Source organism: Physeter macrocephalus, chromosome 8, assembly GCF_002837175.3.
Source record: "Physeter macrocephalus isolate SW-GA chromosome 8, ASM283717v5, whole genome shotgun sequence".
NCBI classification, from domain to species: domain Eukaryota; kingdom Metazoa; phylum Chordata; class Mammalia; order Artiodactyla; family Physeteridae; genus Physeter; species Physeter macrocephalus.
Window position 1 is genome coordinate 131135523 of NC_041221.1, and position 6817 is coordinate 131142339.

Below are 6817 nucleotides of genomic sequence, written 5' to 3' on the forward strand. Positions count from 1 at the left end.
TACAACAGGAGAGGCCACAGCAGTGAGAGGCCCGCATACCGCAAAAAAAAAAAAAAAAAAAAAAATGCTAACCAAAGTATTATTAAACAAAATTTAGGATCATATGAAAAGTATTATTTTAAAAATTTAGGAGCGTCAAGCTTAGTGAGGCCTGGTAGGGCTTAGAGGCCCGGCTGGCTGCAGCCAGGGAGCCTGAGGCCAGGGTGTCGTGCGCAGGCCCTACTGGGCTGGGCCGTAAGCCAGCCACAGCCTCGGCAGCTGCAGTGAGGCCTTCCGGATGCCGGTTGGGGCTCTGCAGAGCAGAGAGGAGGCTGCGCCTGGGCCGTGGGCGGGATAGCAAGCCAGCGGGCCCGCTCCCTCGTGCGCGATGGATGCGGCCACGGTGATGCATGCCCTAGAGGAAGAGAGCTTCGTGCTGTCCATCTCTTCCACCTCTGATGCAGAATTTGATGCTGTGGTTGGATATTTAGAGGACATTATCATGGATGATGAGTTCCAGTTATTACAGAGGAATTTCATGGACAGGTACTACCAGGAGTTTGAAGACACAAGAAAATGGCGGCTTTCATTACAACTTTACAGCACCATAGATGAAGTGGCCGGTGATATTTTCGACATCCTGCTCACGTTTACGGATCTTCTGGCTTTTAAAGAAATGTTTCTGGACTATTGAGCAGAAAAAGAAGGCCAGAGACTGGACTTAAGCAGCAGTTTAGTGGTGACTTCATTGTGCAAATCATCTTCTATGCCAGCTTCCCAGAACAATCTGTGGCCCTAGGTCCCACCTCCAGGTAATGGGATCTTTCTAGACCTCACAAGCCCAATAGACTGGGAGAGGCTTTGGCTAATGATGTCAGAAGAATACATCTTGGAAAGAGTGACTCTGTTCTGCAACTCTTCATTAATGTTAAGTATTGATGGGCCAGAAGAAAATTAGCTGACTTTCCTGGGACACGTTCTTGTCTTCAGTAACCCTAGTACTCCTCCCCGAGTAGACACCTCTCTCAGGAGCTTCTGAGTATGGCTCCTGCATGAAGCCCAAGTCCAACATTCCACCTGGTGAGCACTTCCCCAGCATACATGTTGGTGTGTCCATGTTGGAAGAACCCACCATCATCAACTGTCTTGGCCCAGCAGGCCTTGCATGTCCCACGAGACTTTTTGTGCACTCACAGCTTTTTATATGTGTCAGAGTTTCAGTCCTGCAGACTCAATGGGGTTTTGACTGGGAATATTTATCTGGGGTTTAACTCAAGCTAGCTGACCATCTCAAGATTTTTGAAAATCCTACTATCACAGTTCATCTTGACTGTGGGAATCAACTTAGAGAGATTTCCTTTACCTAAAAGGTACATGTGAAAATCAATTCCTAGTCTTACATGTACAGTCCTTGTACCACTTTCTGCTGCTCCTGATGTAGTTCCATTGTTTCTATAACGCTTGTTTACATGTTTTTTAAAAAATAAATTTATTTATTTATTTATTTTTGGCTGCGTTGGGTCTTCACTGCCGTGCACGGGCTTTCTCTAGTTGCAGCAAGCGGGGGCTACTCTTCGTTGCTGTGCGCGTGCTTCTCACTGCGGTGGCTTCTCTTGTTACGGAGCACAGGCTCTAGGCGCACAGGCTTCAGTAGTTGAAGCACACAGTCTCAGTAGTTGTGGCGCACGGGCTCAGTAGTTGTGGCTCGCAGGTTCTAGAGCACAGGCTCAGTAGGTGTGGCGCACAGGCTTAGTTGCTCCGCGGCATGTGGGGTCTTCCCGGACCAGGGCTTGAACCCGTGTCTCCTGCATTGGCAGGCGGATTCTTAACCACTGCGCCACGAGGGAAGCCCGTTTACATGTTTTTGGAAAAATATTTTTGTAGATGAATACTCAGGCTAACCTAGTGGATATAATCTTAGAACTTCCATGATTACCCACTTCAAGATCAAAGTATTATATGCTCTGTGCTTTTTGGCTATTAATGCTATGAAAGCAAAAATGCTTTCTATGTTGGTGTTCCTATTTTACTGGGCACCAATGAATATATGCTGGAAGTGGTCTAAAAGGTCTCCTTTTCTTAGAGCATGTTAGTATTTGTGCAGGTTTGCTTAAGACCCTTTCTTTGTAAATCAGCTCCTTAGGTTTTCTGTTGGGGTTGGGGCTCTGCACTTCCTTCTTGCTGTCAAAATAATCCTACCAAGACAGTGTTCCACTGGTCTAGCTCAGTAGGAGATAGCAAACAGCTTTCCTGGCCATCTGTCTGCTTGGATTTAGTACACTAGTTTAGTACAGTGTTTGATAGAACATTACTGACCAGAAAACATGGATGTCACATCTCTAGAAAGAAAAACTATAGTGGTTCAGTTCCTAATGTGTACCTTAATTTTTTTTTTTTTAATATTACACAGTACTTTTATTTTTCTGTTACTGAGTAGGCAATTACTATTTTTCAGGAGTGGTACTAGATATTTAAAATAATCATGAAGAGTATAGAAATATATTTATATGCCCAGATAGACAAGTTTAAGGAGGGTGACATGGTAGAATCAGGAAACATATCTAAGATTATTCTGCTTGTAGTGCATGATAAATAGTAAATAATAAATGAAGTTTGTGAAAAGTCATATAGGCTTTTGAAATTGGAGGCAAGACTGAGTTTGATTTGCTCTGTAATATTCTTATTTATTAATTATGCATTGGAATATCTTTGTTGATTTTTCTTTCTGGCTATTTTCTGTTTCTTAGCTATTAGCTCTAGAATCTATAGTTAATGAACTTTAGAATGCAGACTAAACTCACTTTAATTGTTGAAAAAATAAAATCTCTTATCCAGAAATATAACTTAGTTTATTTGTACTGTGTTTCATAGATAATTATTGCATGTAACAGAGTGATGCTATCATATTTTTGTAGTTGTATCATATAAGCTATTATAGTACTCTCTGTTAACTCTGTACTAGATTTTTTGGGCTCCTGTCCTCCTGCATTTTCTAAATGAATCTTCCTGTCCCACAGCCTCTGTTCTGACACATCTGAGTTCTTGGCATAGCCAACTGCCCTCCCTGAAAGTATGATTAGACCAGAGATGGCTAATTGATTTGATACTTAGGTTTTCCAGCAGTATGACCTGTGTTCCTTGGTATGTAAAGGTGAAATGATCAGATATTCTCATTTTTATAACACTTGACTGTCAACTCCCTCCCTCCCTCCCTATCCCACCCCTCTAGGTGGTCACAAAGCACTGAGCTGATCTCCCTGTGCTATGCGGCTGCTTCCCACTAGCTATCTATTTTACATTTGGTAGTGTATATATGTCCATGTCACTCTCTCACTTCGCCACAGCTTACCTTTCCCCCTCCCCATATTTGTTTTTTATTTTTTATTTCAAGTAAAAATAAGAATCTCTACTGACTTTTCACTTGGCTGTTCTGGTTTTAAAGGATGAGCTATAGGCTGTGTGTTTTTCTGTACCAACGTGGTGCTTATTAAATACTTTTGTACCGTGAGTAAAATTTGAGGTGTTTTGCAAAAACCAAAGGAAAAAAAAATAGGATCTTATGATCAACTTATAATTAATTCTATGAATGCAGGTTTTGTTTAATATTCAAAAACATTAATTTATCACGTTTACAGATTAAAGGAGAAAAATCTTATGGTTATCTCAATAGATGCAGAAAAAGCATTTGATAAAACTCAACATCCACTGAATCAAATGGATGAATAATTCAAAAAAAATTTTGCCAAACTGGAACTGGAAAGAAAATTCCTTAATTTTCTAAAAGCTTCTTTTGAAAAATAACTAATGCAAGCATCATACTTAGTGGTGAAACATTGAAAGTTTTCCCTTTGAGAATTGGAACAAAACAAAGATATCCATTACTACCACTTTTTTTCAACATTATACTGGAGCTTATGGCCAGCACAGTGAAGAAAGAAAAGGAATAAAGACTGGAAAAGGAAGAAACAAAACTACCATTATTTATAGATGATAAGATAGTTTACAGAGGAAATAAAAAATAATCTACCAATAATTAGAATTATTAAGAGTTCAGCAAGTGTCCTGGACTTTAAAAAAAATCAATGTACTTAATAGCAGCAATAAAGAGAAAATTTTAAAAGGATAGCATTTGTAATATCAATTAAAAGTGCCAAATCACTAGGAATAAACCTAATAAAAGTTGAGTAAATCTCCAATGCAGAAAAAATGAAAGCATTATGAACAGAAATTAAAGATCTCAATAAGTGAAGATATGGTGTTCATGGATTGGAAGACTCAATATTACAAATATCGTCAGTTCTTCCCAAAGTGATCTACAGATTCAATTTTATTTCTAATAAAAACTCAAAAACTCATCAGTATTTTTTTGTGGAACGTGACAAGATGATTCTTAAATTTATATGGACATGCAAAAGGCCAAGAATAGCTAAGTCATTCTAGAGGAAGAACAAGGCTAGATGAATTGCTGTACCAGATTACTATACATTTATAGTAATTAAGAGAGTATGGCATTGATTGGGGGATAGACAATTCAATGGAATAGAGAGGAAGTTATGCAAACAGACCTGCATATCCAGATGCTTGATTTGTGACAGAGATGGCACGTGTAGCAGTGGCAAAAAGACAGATTCTCAATAGAGTTGGCTGGAACAATTTGATATCCATATCAAAAAAGAATGAAATTGGAGGGACTTCCCTGGTGGCGCAGGGGTTAAGAATCCACCTGCCAGTGAAGGAGACACGGGTCTGAGCCCTCATCTGGGAGCATCCCACATGCCGAGGAGCAAGTAAGCCCATGCGCCAGAACTACTGAGACTGAGCTCTAGAGCTCTCGAGCAACAGCTACTGAGCCCACGTGTCACAACTACTGAAGCCCGCACGCCCAGACCCCATGCTCCGCAGCAAGAGAAGCCACTGCAATGAGAAGCCCGCGCACTGCAACTAAGAAACAACTACGGAAGCTGCGTGCCTAGACATCCTCCGCAGCAAGAGAAGCCACTGCAATGAGAAGCCCGCGCACTGCAACTAAGAGTAGCCCCTGCTCGCCACAACTAGAGAAAGCCCGCACGCAGCAACAGAGACCCAATGTAGCCAAAAATAATAAATAAATAAATAAATAAATTAATTAATTTAAAAAAGAATGAAACTGGACCCCTATCTCACACCATACACCAAAATCAACTCCAGGGGCATATGGACCTAAATATAAAAGGGAAACCTGTAAAGTTTTAAATTAATAATGTAGAAGAATATCTTCATAATCTTAGGTAAGGAGAGTTTTCTTAAACAAAGCACAAAAAGCAATACTACAAAAGAAAGATGAATAAAATGAAGAATTACCATTCATCAAAGACATTAAGGGAGTTAAAAGGCAAGCTACAGAATAGCAGAAGATAACTACAACAGATAAGATTAACAAAGGGTTTTATCCAGAATATATACAAAACTCATTAGAATTAATAATAGACAACCTAATAGAAAAGTGGGCAATTCAAACTCATCCAGTTGTATACATTAAATATGTACAGCTTTTTAAAATATCAGTCATACCTCAATAAAGTGGTTTTAAAAGAAATAAATAAGTAATAATTTACAAATAACTTGTCAGAAAGAAAAAGAAAAATGGACAAAAGATAGGCACTTTGAAAAATAAGAAACTCAAAGGCCAATAACGTTACAAAACAGTGCTCAATTTCTTTGATAATCAGGGAAATGCAGATTAAAATCATGATGAGATACCATGACACACTTATCAAATTGAATAAAATTTAAAAGTCACAATACCAAGGATCAGCAGAAATATTCATCCATGTAAATTTACACAAACTTGTGCAACCACTTTGGAAAACAGTTCAGCATTATTCAATTAAGCTGAAAATAACATACTCTAATGACCCAGCAATTCCACACCTAGGCAAATATCCTACAGAAAGAGTGCTTATAGGACAGGAAACATGGACAAGAATGATCTTAGAAGCTGTGTTGTAATAGCCCTGTCATAGGTCAGGTTCCCAGGAAACAGATGCTGAGATGGAGTTTGGCGTGCCAGAAGTTTATTGAGGATATGAGGGATCAGCATCTATGAAAGGAAGGGAGAGAAGCAGGACTGAGCGGAAGAAGTCAAACTGTGATGCAGGTTCAGTGAAGTCTAGGCCATCTTGGTAGGGAAATCTGGAGCAAATATTCTGCATCTGAATACTCCTATAGCGGATAAAAATGGCCCAGCCTCTATATGCTTCCTTTGTTCAGTCACACCATGCAGTCTGCTCTGGGAAGAGGCAAGGCACTATCTGCAGCTCAGGTGGACCCTGAAGAAGCTATGACTGATCACACTCCCGGCAACTGGACAGCAAATCCTTCCTTGAGGAGGGATCTGGGTGGCACATCTTTGCATCTGACACAAGGCCAAACTGGCAACAACCTAAATGTCTGTCAACTGAAGAGAGTTTAAACTCTGCTATGTTCATACAACATACCCATAATTCCCCAGTGTTTCCTCCTGTACCTCTGAGGCCCATCTGTTCTAGGGCAACCAATGATCCTATCCTTGCCAATACTTAATTTGGACAGTCTTTTTAAATTCTAGTCTTCTAGCATGTAGTTTTAATGAGTATTTCCCTAATGACAAATGATGTTTAGCATCTTCTCATGTGTTTGTTATCTAAATATCTTCTTTGGTAAAGTCTTCTTCAATTCAGTTCTTTTGCCCATTTTAAAATTGAGTTGTGTATCATTTTTGTATCTTTATATGTGTAATTTTGTATATGGCTCATACATATAGGCCTACAATCCATATCAAGCTAATTTTTTTTTTTTTTTTTTTTTTTTTTTGCGGTAT

The 6817-nt window shown here is 39.3% G+C and overlaps 1 protein-coding gene and 1 pseudogene across 3 annotated transcripts in view; both read left to right on the plus strand.

Annotated features, from left to right (window-relative positions):
- Positions 1-6817, plus strand: part of JADE2 (jade family PHD finger 2) — a 122089-nt gene that overhangs the window by 37143 nt on the left and 78129 nt on the right. The gene's annotated exons all lie outside the window — the stretch shown is intronic.
- On the plus strand, positions 368-1041 carry LOC112064830 (ADP-ribosylation factor-like protein 2-binding protein; annotated as a pseudogene).